The sequence below is a fragment of the Ambystoma mexicanum genome, chromosome 1q, assembly GCF_040938575.1.
Source record: "Ambystoma mexicanum isolate Mex_15411 chromosome 1q, UKY_AmexF1_1, whole genome shotgun sequence".
In the NCBI taxonomy this organism is placed as follows: domain Eukaryota; kingdom Metazoa; phylum Chordata; class Amphibia; order Caudata; family Ambystomatidae; genus Ambystoma; species Ambystoma mexicanum.
In genome coordinates, this window is record NC_090922.1 from 932,729,080 (window position 1) to 932,741,585 (window position 12,506).

Below are 12,506 nucleotides of genomic sequence, written 5' to 3' on the forward strand. Positions count from 1 at the left end.
TGATGGGCAAAAGTAGAGCAGCCGTTAAATTGGCTGAGACATGGTGAATTGAGGGAATTAGGTTTGGCCCTTCTACCCAAGGGTTGACCCTCCCTTTGAGGCTAGGGAGGTGAGCCTGCTCCGCAACACCTTCCCTAGGGATCGAGGCAAGAGGTACCTGAACAGGAGACACTGCGCACATCCCCTGCCCCCCTCCCCCTTTGGGGACAAGGACTCCTGTATGGAACTCCCTACACTTAAAACATGATGGAATATATGGGACTGTCAAACCATAACATCTATCAAAAACGGATGCTATTATTGGAAGAAAAAGAAATGGACTCTTTAAGCTGAATTTGCAAATCCACTGAGACGATTGGATTGAAATAAGACTTGCCAGACATGAAAGGAGAAGAGGGATGAGAAACAAGAGAAGAACTTGTTGCCCAGCAGGGGAGGTCACATGGTTGCGTGACACTGATGAGGAGGCGGATCCACAACGGAATGTGGAGTTCGCGAGATACAAATCTGCTGGGAAGTAGCAAGGAGAACCCTGAAAATCCAGCGTAGCCCAGAAGGAACAAGTGGGGGGGGGCTTAGGGGGCTAGAGACGTGGTGGTGGCATGGCCACAGGAGAATCGTGGTGGGCAGCAGGCCCTTAAAAAATTGCAGAGACCGCCATTGGGCAGCCGCAGCAAGTTGCACAGCTCCCTGTTGCCATAACGAATGCTGAATGGATGAGCAAATGATGGATGCGAGATGTTAAATATTTCTCTTGAAGTAACTTTTCCTCCATAGTTCATGGACCCCCAAACTTTGGATTTGTTTTAGTATCCTGACCTGACGTTCTACAGTGGAGCACAGCCTTCTGCTGCACTCCACTGGGCTTTCGCTCATTGTTATGGGGAAACTGACACGTCCTTCAGGCTGTCCGTACTGAGAAACTTTCTTTCACTTAGTTTTTCGACTTTGTTGCCACTTGTTAACATTTTATCATTACGCAAAGCATCTTACAGTACCGCGCAATGGGACCTTTGTGTTATTGCACTAGGCACCCTCTAAGGAACTTTTGGTGATTGTACAATGTGCCTTTAGACAGGTGGCAGCAGTAGCGTTTTCTTGTATTTGTATAACCTTTTACAGAGCCTTATCGTGGTTACCACTTGTGGCTCCTGACTGTGGCTAGTGTCCATCATGGCCGTGCCACAAGGTCTTTTGGTTGTTCCTTTGGCCATTTTGTCCTTTTGCCTTCTCTCTGCCTTTCCAGGTCTGGGATTTCCTTTTTTGGGCATTCATTTGCCTGCGAAAGCTGCTTCTTTTGCGGACCTCTGCAAGTCACGTGTGTAGGCACACAGGAAGTGGGCTGCAACCGTCTGCTCTCAATCTACACTATTGGTGCCAGGGTGTCTGGTGTGCATGTGTTGGGCAGATCTTGCCATTGGCGGGCTAAGTGTGTGCACTCGCCTGACTGTGGCTAATAAGAGGGGGGTGGGGCTGCACACGTTCATCAGATCTGAAGAAGAAGCCAAGTATCCTGAGGAGCCTAGCAGAACAAAGGATGATCCCGAGATGCACCAGATGAGGTTTGGCAACTGAATCACGTGGTGTCGCAGTCGAGCCCTGCTTTGCGCCTGATCTCAGAAGACCTGTGAAGGTGCTTTGAACCCATCACTCTCAATAGCTCCTGGTAACCCTGCAAGTGAGCCTGTTCGGAAGTGTGCCTGAGCCATCCAGTGGGCTGTCGAGCTCAAACCTTGGTTACTGTGCAGGAGCGTCGCCATTTCGAGTTTCGACCCGAAACTCTGGAGAATACCAGCTTGTCCAACAAAGCACCCTTTTGGCGAATCGTCCCAGCACCTTTGGACCTCGGCTGGGTCATACGCTAGAGTTGGGTCCCCTTGCGTCACACTGCCTTTTGTACATATCTCTTCTAGTTCCTATAGCATTATGGTAAAGTCCTTCCTAGCAGCTCCTCCGGCCTTGCCTTTTGTAATAGAACCTGGTTATAGGAATCCCAATTGGGATTTCCCGGTTTGGCTGAGATTTGTAATACCTGCTTGCTTTGTAGGAAACCTACTTTTTAAATCATACTGATTAGGTTACCGACTACTGCATTGAGCATACCTTAGATTTTGGAACTTATTTTCTTAGGTTAGGGATTGGACGATTTAAGTTTAGCTGCTGTGGACTGGGGCTGCCTTATAAATTATAAGACTTTTGATCATTTGTGTAACATTCCCCTCTTTAGGTTTAAATTGTAACAGTGCCTTTTAAGGGTGAATATTCCATCTACATTTTGGACACAACTCTTGTTGTATATGTGTACATTTTAAACATACTTATTTATCGGCACAGATTAGTTAAAGGGGTATTTCTAATGGAATGTGTCCCCCCACAAATTCCTCGTCTTGGGTATATCAATATCCTGCAGTCTCGGAAATGTTTCGACAGCAGAGGGCGCTGCCCCTCGATGGTTACCATTCCTGCATCTTGACGTGATGTTGATGGTAGTATAAATAGCACGCACTGCGCCTGTTGCCTTGCTTCCCTTTTTCTGCATGTACAGCACGTTCTTGGAAATGGTTCAACTGGTCTCAGCAAATCTCTCGACTAACCCTTTTTGAGTAAAATCTTCATGATTATTTATCCGCAGAGGATTTGTCGCTGGTGCCTCTGCAAAGAACATGAAGTCATTGAGTGTGGCTTATGCCAATCAATGACCAGCAAGACTTTGAAGAAGAGCAGATTGAAGCTCACTGTAGGTCTGGAGGTTTCCAATTCTCCGTCTGCCACACCTTCGAAGAGAAAGTGTTCCAAAGGAAGAAGCTCCACCGGAAACAAATCTCCAGAAAGGCCCAAGTAATTATATTGACAGCTTAAATTATATAAGATCCAGGTGTGTCATTCTTCCTCTTCATCGTCACGGAAGATGTAGAAGAAATGGTGCTATTGTTTGAGGAGGAAGAGGAGTGTTGTACCTTTCGTATATGAACGTTTTTTGGAAGTCCCAATGTTCCAGAAGAGTTGCTCTCGGACCATTCCCGCCTTGAAGACCTAACTACCTGCCTGAAAGATGCCAATGGTCTGGATACCTCTCCTGAGGTGGAAGTTGACGCTCCAGACATACGTTTGCATCCTAATGCAGCCTATTAAGTGCTCATGAATAGGGCAATTGAGTGTTTGGGTTGGGGACGTCCTCCTAAGGACATTACCCAGGATGACTTTACAGACATTTTGGATAGGGGGTCCTCCTAAGGATCCTGTGCTGCCTTTTCATACAGCTCTAAGGAATCTGTTTTGGAAAATTGGCAAAAACCCGACACCATTCCTGATGTCAATACGGAGTTGGTGAAGAAGTACAGACTAAGTAGCAAATAAAACTTTATGCTGGCAGAGTTGGATCAAAAAGGGCATACTTAAAATCCGTGATGTATGGGAAAATTATCACACGATTTCCTTTGATCGCCTGAGGCAATCCATCGGGTTTGGGGGAAGGGAACGTGGGAGCTAAAAGATTTTGAATACTCTTTTGATAGAAAGGAAAGGAATGTTGGATGATACCATGAGGGAGAGAGACCCTCAGTATGTTAGATCATTCACTCTTTTCCGTGTACAGTATCTACATATATGAAACTAATGCCAATGGAGAACTTGCATGTGGAGGCTTGGGAAAAACTTCACCAGGCTTGGGTGGAAGATTTAGGCATGGATATCCCTATGGAGGAATGGGAATAGGGGTACAGTCGGAAATGGACCTGCATATTTTAGACAAAGGAGTATCTGTAGATTTATATTGGACACCTTCAAGAATGACCAAATAAGGACTTCCAGATACTGATGCCTGTTGGGGTTGTGGTTGTGGTGGGGGCACCCTAATGCATATGCTGTGTACATGCTCTAGAGTATCCACCTTTTGGAATGAAGTTTTACATGGATTGGACATCGTAGTGGGAGAGCCTCTCCCGCGTACCTTCTGCTCAACAATTTTGTTATCAAACAGGGACAGAGGGGATGAAGCCAGGATAAGAAAATATTGGATTGATAGGGTTTTGATAATGGCGGCAAAGCAAATACTTTAAGTTTGGTAGTCGAGGAAAAAGACAAATGTAGATGATTGGCTTTTGGATGTTCGAGCCTTATCGAACTACGAGAAAGTTATGTTCTTAAAGCAAGGGTGGGATGGACATTATTCTCGAATTTGGGGATCCTTCGATGAATTGTACAATTAAAAATCATTGTTCACTTAGTTAAGGGGCTATTGTAAGTATTATATGGTTTTGCCTGTTCTGCCTATCTATGGTGTGTTGTCTTTTGTGAGTCAGAATCTTAAAAACTGGTTGTGAAAAGGAGATTTGTATTGCTATTCTGAAATTTAGAAACTACTGTATGATTATTAACTGAATTATGCATTTTGCAATCTGAATGTACACCCATGATGTTATGGATATGTTGTAGTTTTGTTCTTTTTATGTTTATTCTGAAATTATAAATAAAGTGTGTAAAAACTTTCTGTTGACCCAGACTTCCTTTACAGTCACGCTTCACCAGAGAGTTTGGTGGTGCAAGCAGCTACTTCCACCTCAAAGGCTGCAGTTTATCTGACCATCCCATGGGATAGGGATGATAAAAAATGCAACGCAATGACTCCCAACATGGCTGCTGACTAAGGAGGTTGTTCGGAGCCGTGCTGTGTTCTGGGCCTGTGTTATGGGCCTGAGTTGTGTGCCCATGCAGCAGACACTGCACGGTAGGGAAAGTAGACAAGCTGTGAAGCCCCCTCCTCCCCACACACGTGAGCAAGAGCAGTGTGAGAAACGTGAAGGTGTCTCCCTAGCTAGTCCCTGGTGATCTGTCATCTAGGTGGTCAGGACACGGCCTTCGCTATTGGATCCAGTTTGCGGCTGTGCAAGCAAAGGTGAAAGGCACGGGAATTGAGAGAGTGGAGAGGAGAGAAGTGACCTTGCCCTAAGACCACGAACAATAGCAACAGTGTCTTGTAGCAGATGTCAACGGTATGCGGGGCAAGCCTCTGCCGAAAAGCAGGAGCGAGGGAAGCTCCTGCGACCGTGGTACTGGCCTTGACTCCAATAAAGAAGAAAAGCCAAGCGGTTCATCACAGCCGGTGAGTTGAGGGGGGAATCGATGAGAACTGGGCTGTGTTGAATGGGAAGCGCAAAGTGGCAAGTTTGAAACAAGATTAGTGAACTGTGTAACAGAACTGTAAGAAGTGTTGGGGGGAGACCAGCTGCAGAGGGAATATGGCACCACGTGGTTGCTAATTCGAGAGACTCTGGTCAATCCCCATCTGAGGGAAACTACAGGTTCTAGAAGGCCGTAGGAGAGTCGCTAAAAGAAAATGGTCATACAGGAGATCTAGTAAAATCCCCATTCATTCGAAAGACTTTGATGGACAAACTATGAGAAAGCAAGGGAAGTGAATCCTGCAGTAAGAAGAAATGAGGAAAATGAATCCCAAGCGGGGCAAAAGTCTAAAGACCCAAGAAACAGTGTGTTTTGAACTGTTAAAAAAGACAGTAAGAGTTGTGGAATACGACACAAGAAGGGTCAGCGCCCAGAAGAGGGGGACTTGGGGGTGAACCCATCACCCAGTAAACCTTGGAAACTAACTTTTCATTTGTTAAAGGAACGTTTGGTTTGTTATTTGAACACGTCCGGTCCTCGAAGGCAAGAGACTTTCAAGTGAAACGAGACTTGGCCATCGATGGCCTTGATAGCTGAAAGCTCAAGCGTGTGTCCTGAGAGCTCCCATTAGAACTGTCATCTTGTGCTGGAGAAAACAGAGACTGTACTGTGCTCGAAGCTCCCATCTTATCCTTTGTCCAAAACGTGGGGAAGGAAGATCCAAGCCACTGCATCCTGACATATTATTTGAGAACACTTCTTTCTTGTCTTGAGAATTATCCCACACCCCTTTTTTGTATTAGTTGGGAGGTTTGGCATTCGGTTTCTTAGTATAGGCCCTTTTTTATTTTGACACAACGCCACTAGGACTGCCTTATTTTTCATTTTATAGTCGACGCTTGCTCCCATCTTAGATATAGGTTTAGATTAGGCGTTTTTCCAACCTGCATACAACATTCATTGTCATGTAAGCACCCTTGATCTGTGATCACTTGTGTCTGTCTTACTTGTCACCATGAGTTCCTCACAGTGGCCATGCCTAGTGCCGCAACCTGAGGCGTAAGAGCACCCTGCACAGCAGAGCCAACTCCGGCAGGGGGGGTGTGCAGCCTCGGCAGGGTGCACAGTACTGGTGGAGGAACGGCACAGACTAAGGTAGGAGCTGGCCTCCTCAACATAAGCGGATGCAGCGGGTGAACAAGCCTGCTGGTGGTAGCTGCTGAAATGCGATATAGGATTGCTGCCAAGACAGACTGGGGTGGGTGGCGAGGCAGGAGGAGGGAGGAGGAGGAGGAGGAGGAGGAGGAGGAGGAGGAGGAGGAGGAGGATGTAACGCTCACCTGAATCCCTCGGAGGCGCAGGTCCGGGCTGGGAGATTTCAGTGTCTTCTAGGGTCACGCGCAGGCCTCTGGTAACACCCTGGATGGGCCCTCTCCTCACCGTAATTTTGACCTGGAGGGTGAGGTGTCTGCAAGTAGGAGAACAAGGGGTTAATGTATGTCTGGTTGGCCAATCTGACTTTCCCCTTTCTGGACTCCCCACGTTACTCGTAGACTGAATGTGCTCACCTTAGATAGGTGAAAGCGGAGCTCTCCATCCTGCGTCTGTGCAGGGGCGCTAATGCCAGTTGCTTCACTGGTTAATAGCCCAGCCTCTTGATTGCAGAGGATGAAGTCGGGGAGCAAGACCGTCGTTAGCCGCACGAACGGTAATTGCTTGAATATGGAGTTTTATTTATATGTCCCCTTAAATGTCTCTTGCCTTTGCAGGTCCGGTATGCCGATAAGGTAAGCGAGAAGAATGCCGGAGCTCGTGAAGGCACGTAAGCAAAAGAATGTTATTCGAAGTTAAATGCACTTCTTAATGTCTCTTTTCCCTTTTTCAGGTAGCCGTAGCAGCCGCCGTTGGAGATGGACGCCGAGGTACGTGCCGGAGTAGGGGCAAGCAGATTACAGCTAGAAGGCACGTGAGTAGTGATGGCGTACAGTGCCCTTAATGATGTCCTTCTTGTTTTTGCAGGTGAGGTTAAACAGCGCTTGGCGAAGATCGAGGCGTACGTGGCACAGGTAAGCAAAATTATCACGGAGGTTCACTAACCACTGTTCTTTGTTTCCGCAGGGTTGCCGGAGTATGAAGAGTGCGGTACGCGGCCTCGGAATGCACCGATGGACGAGGCAAGTGCAGCGCTGGTTTTGCCTTGTCCTAACCTGGTGTCCTTGTTCTCTTTCAGACGCTGCTGAAGACTGAAGACTGTTTTTCCGGGAGGTAAGACTGACGATTTCTTGTTCACAGATGCAGAAGCTGAAGATTCTCTGGAGCTGACACGGTGAGCGTCCTGCTGCTAGTGCAGAATAACGCGAAGCACGTTGCACTGATCGGGTGTGGTTTAAATAGGACACTGGAGTGCTTGGGTGTCTCCTTCCACAGCCTCGCCCAGGCAAGAAAGAAGTTCCAGCTTCCAGAACAGTTCCAGTATCCAGTCCCAGGGAGTGGTGCTGGCCACACCCAGAAGGTAAAGTAGTTCCAGCCAGGAATGGATGAGGATATCATCCTACAGGTAAGTGAGTAGCATGGTCTGCAGCAGGTAAGTCCACCCAAGCACCATTCCTCTCAATATGAGCCCGGCGCTTCCTGTGCCGGGACTGGGTTCCCTTATGAGCCTGGCGCCACTGGCGCCAGGACAAGGTCCAAAAGGCCCCTGTGGGGACCGACTGGTGCCTGGAATGGCAGTTGTGACCCTGCTTCCAAGGATGTTGGGCTGGGTCTGACTCTTTGGAGGCAGCGGTCATGACAGAGGAAGAGGAGGAAGAGGAGGGAGGGAAGAGGAGGATGAGGGAGGAGGGAGGAGAACCCATCTCTGCCACCCCCCCTCCACCAGTATATAGAGCTTGAATAAACTCTGGGAGCAGCGTGGTGATGGGGGTTTATAACCCTCATGACCTCCGGGGCCCTACCACAGCACGGAGCTGGAGTGGCCCATTGAGGTCCCAGGGGACACAGGGAACGGCGCACATGGACATCTGAATTAAGTGGAGTGGTCCCCCCTGGTCTGGCAGAGTAAGGGCAAAGCAGCTCACCAGAAGTGAAGGGGCATAGGACTACATGGGCCCCAACAGCAAGGCCAAAGGGAAGCGGGAGGGCCAAAGGCACGAGCCCCTGGTGAAGATGCTGCAGTGAGCTAAGGCAGTCTCCCCAGGGCAGAGGAGGACCGGGGGCGGTGCCTGCCCTGGACTGGAGAAGTGACAGGAACGGGCAGGAGGAACCCCAGTAGTGGTACTAGCTATGAGGGCCAAGGCAGCAGCAGGCAAGGCGGCCGATGGGTGCTGAGAGTAAAGGAGAAGACATTGGTGGGCCTACTTTGGCAACAGGAGGGAGATGCAGGGTTAACTCCCAGATGCCCGGAGCAAAGGGGAAGGGTACACCAGCCCGACTGAAGTCACACCTCCCACCCCAGGAAGGTCAGCTAGGGTGATGCGGGAACTAGCAGGCGAGGACACCGCAACACCCCACGCAGGGAGCGACAGCGGGGGCCTAGCGAAGGACAGTATGGCCTTCAGCAAGAGGACCTAAAGGAGTGCCTCAGAGCTGGAGGCAAGGATTGCGACCACATTACAGGATCAGCTCACATCTTTCAAGGATGATTTAAGAAACTCGCTGAAGGAGGTTAGAGAAGATGTGAGGTGCCTGGGAGATAGGGTTGATACCACTGAGCAGGCCATTTACTAAGGTGTCGGAGGAAGTGAAGCAGAGCAGCAAATTGCTGCAACAGGTGGCAAGGGCAACCCAGAATCTAGAACTTCAGGTAGCAGACCTAGAGAATCGGTCACGCTGAGCCAACATCCGTGTAAAAGGGCTCTTTGAGGCTGTTAAAAATGTGCACTACTACTAGGCAGATTAGACTCGCGCTCGAAGGGTTACTTTCTTAATCCTTTGAGGCGAAACAAGGTTTAAACCAAGGTTGCATTTTGGCCTCTACCCTTTTTAATCGATTTATTTTGGATATGGGTAAAAAAAAGTGCTTCTACAGCCGATGCTCCGAAGCTAGGTAATCAGCAGATAGCGTGGTTACTTTATGGGGACGACCTCGTCCTTTTATCCCAAACTCCGAGAGGTCTGATGAATCTTTTAGATAAATTGGATGACTATGCTCGATCAAATAACTTAATGATAAACACAGGAAAAAAAACAAATCGTACTATGTACTAAATCTGCAAGATCGAGATTAAACAAGTTTTCCTGGTCACTGCAGAATTCTAAACTTATGATACTACCCCAATATAAATATTTGGGTGTTTTTATAGATGGTTTCATGAATGACAAATTATATACTCTTAACCTGGAATCAAAATGAGCAAATCTCACATCACAGGCAAAAATCCTATTTTACAAGTATGGTAAATTCACATGTAGCCATATTATGACATTTTACCAACAAAAAGTCGTCCCCATTATGACTTAAGGTTCAGAAACAAAGGTGCCTAGGAAACAGAAATGCTGGGATACATTAGAGGCCCGCTTTTGGAAACCGGTCCTAAAATTACCAAAATGCACACCAATGGCTATAATAAGGTTTGAATTGGGGGTGCTTTCATTGTATGTACAGATACTATGGAAAATGTGCTGTTTGCTGAGAAAATGTCTATTTGGCACTAATACAAATAAGATCTTGAGTGCTGTGGCTAATTATCTGTTAACATCTTTACATGACTTTCCGCAATTTTGGCTACATTTCACAACAGATGCATTATCAGATGCAAACATATCTTTGGCTCTCCTATTGACAAATCCAGGAAGAGCGAAGATCAAGATTTACCAGTATGACTGGATATGCACTCAAGATAAATGTAGAACCTATGTAGACTTCAATTCCGCTCTGTTTGGACTAAAGATATTTCGAACGATGACTGATTACCTAGTCAAAGGTCTGTCACCTCATATTAGAAACCAGTATCTGAGGTTCAGATTAAATTTGTGGCCCACCACGGATATATTGGCAAGAAGAGGGCTTATTCCTAAAGATCAGAATTTCTGTTGATTTTGCAAGGACTCTACTCATAGAGAAACGCTGCAGCACATAGTTTTTGTATGTCATGTTCTAATTCCTGAGCATAAATTGTTTAAGAACCTATTCAATTTATGCTGCCCTGCGACTGTGACCGAAATATGGCAAACTATTTTCTCTAGCCACAAGCTATCAGTTAAAATTGCCAAAGTGCATTAATTGGACTCAGTTTGCCCTCAAATTGTTAGCCAGATGTAAGAGTTCCTCCTATTTCACATCATTCGGATGGATCTGATCGAGCGCAGCACACCTTGAACAATGTAGAAATCACGATATCTAAAGTGTAGGATTTTAAAATAATTTTAAATGTGGTGCACTTCAATTTTGAATTTGGAATATGAGTTAATTTTACTAAAAGTTTAGGATGTTGAAATTGGGGACTCTACTTGTATTATGTGAATTTCTTTTTGCCCTGATTTATATCTGATATGATATGATAGGTTATTTATAATGCGCTTAATACCCAGAGGTTTCGAAGTGCGGACCCGGGGTTCGAACCTGTGTTGCTCCGTGTCGTCTTGCTTACAAGGCGAGCACGTTGCCGCATAGCTATCCTCCCGAGACATCTGATGGATGTTTTTTTTGTTTTTTTTAAATGTCCATACCAAAGGATTTTATTGAGATAATGTTAAGTATATTTTAAAAGATGTGATTTGTGTCAAATGTAATATTCTATTTTTGATGATGATGATTTATTCAGCCAAAAAAGAATTAAAATTTGAAAAAAGAAAATGTGGCTTGTGAGGCGCGATCCAGCGCTGCTTCTGGGACCTGCTGCTAGACACCCTTCCGGCGGCGGTAGGAATCGACCGGATACATAGGGTGGTCCCCAAGAGGTTGTAACCCGGGGTAAGAGCGAGGGCTGTTCTAGTCACCCTATCCTCATACGGGCAGAAGGAGAGTATATAGAGAACAGCACAAGAACAGAGTAGCATCACTATAAACGGATCAAGAGTCCAATTTTTTTAAGACCTGGCGAGGCTACAGAAATGCAGAGCGATTGGGCCGGTGACGGGGGCAGATATGGCTTGAAGAGCTCTGGTAGTGGGGTAACAAAGGATGTTGGGGGGGTGGTGGAAGAGGAGAAGGGGGTAATGCTGCACAGAGGGAAATGAGAAGCGGGCAAGGAGGTAGTGTGTATAAACACTAGGATGTGGGCTTCAAAGATTTGTGATGAGAATTGGCCCAGGATGGAGGTGGGAGGGTCCGGAGGTATTTTCTGGAATCTGGTGGGAGGTATAGGTATCCTCCTCATGGGATTGTCTTGGGTGGTTAATCGGTCGGACCCCAGGGAAAACGTAGGATCTCCGATTCGAGCCTGGGAGGGAATGTTGGGGGGGAGAGGATTAGGGGGAGCTGGGAAAGGGGGTTCATGGTTCACACTATTGGCACACAATGTGAGGGGATTGAATACCCTGGTCAAGCATAGGAAAGTGGAAGCACAAGTCGAGAGGGAAAAAGCAGATGACCTAATGCTCCAGGAAACGCACATAAAGAATGCAGACAATACTAAAATCAAGCTGAGAGAGTTCCCACGGGTGTATCAGGCTAACGCCCGAGGGAGAGAGGGAGGGAGGGAGGGAGGGAGGGAGGACGGCGGGGAGGGGTGGGAGTATGGTGTTGATTGTAATTTATGACTTGATCGTTGCACAGATGACACAATCTTATGACGACTTGGAGGGCAGGCATCTATTCAAGTAGAGCAACGCTTTATCACACTGGTGACAGTGTATGTGCCCAATGTGGGACAAGATGGGTTCCTGCTGGATATAGCAGCCAAGTTATCAAAAATCAGAACATTATACACAATTCCACTTCTCCCACCTCGATCTACAAAACCGCTATGGGAGTCCAAGATGAGGAATCCGTGAGCAGACACAATCCATTAGACAAACAAATTACTTACCCCTGGTAATGTTCTTTCTTCTGGATGTTCCTCCCGTGGATTCCTCATCATCCTCCCAGCCTACCCCTCTGACTGTGGGTGAATTATTATTTTTTGTTTTGTATATACTCCTCTCTTTCAACACCCATGTGGGTCATTTAATACTCAAGTTGGCTGTGCAGAAAGCAGGAAAAACAAAGCACCGAGGCAACAGATGCACTGCTTAGTATTTATACTATCAACGACGTCCAGTCCAGATGCAGGAACTGTCGAGGGACATCAACTCAATGCCATGGTTCCTTTAGTTTGTGTGGGATTGACAGTCTGGCTCAGTCTTCCCCTAGCGCGGCACCTCCTCTGTGTTTGTGGCTCCGCAGGTACACAGTTATTATTGCTGTCTGGTCCGGGTCTCGGCTTCTCCTACACTTTTCCTAGAGA

General features: G+C 47.0%; 1 protein-coding gene across 2 annotated transcripts in view; it reads left to right on the top strand.

Moving 5' to 3' along the window:
- Positions 1-12,506, top strand: part of SASS6 (SAS-6 centriolar assembly protein) — a 1,114,399-nt gene that overhangs the window by 89,523 nt on the left and 1,012,370 nt on the right. The window lies entirely within an intron of this gene.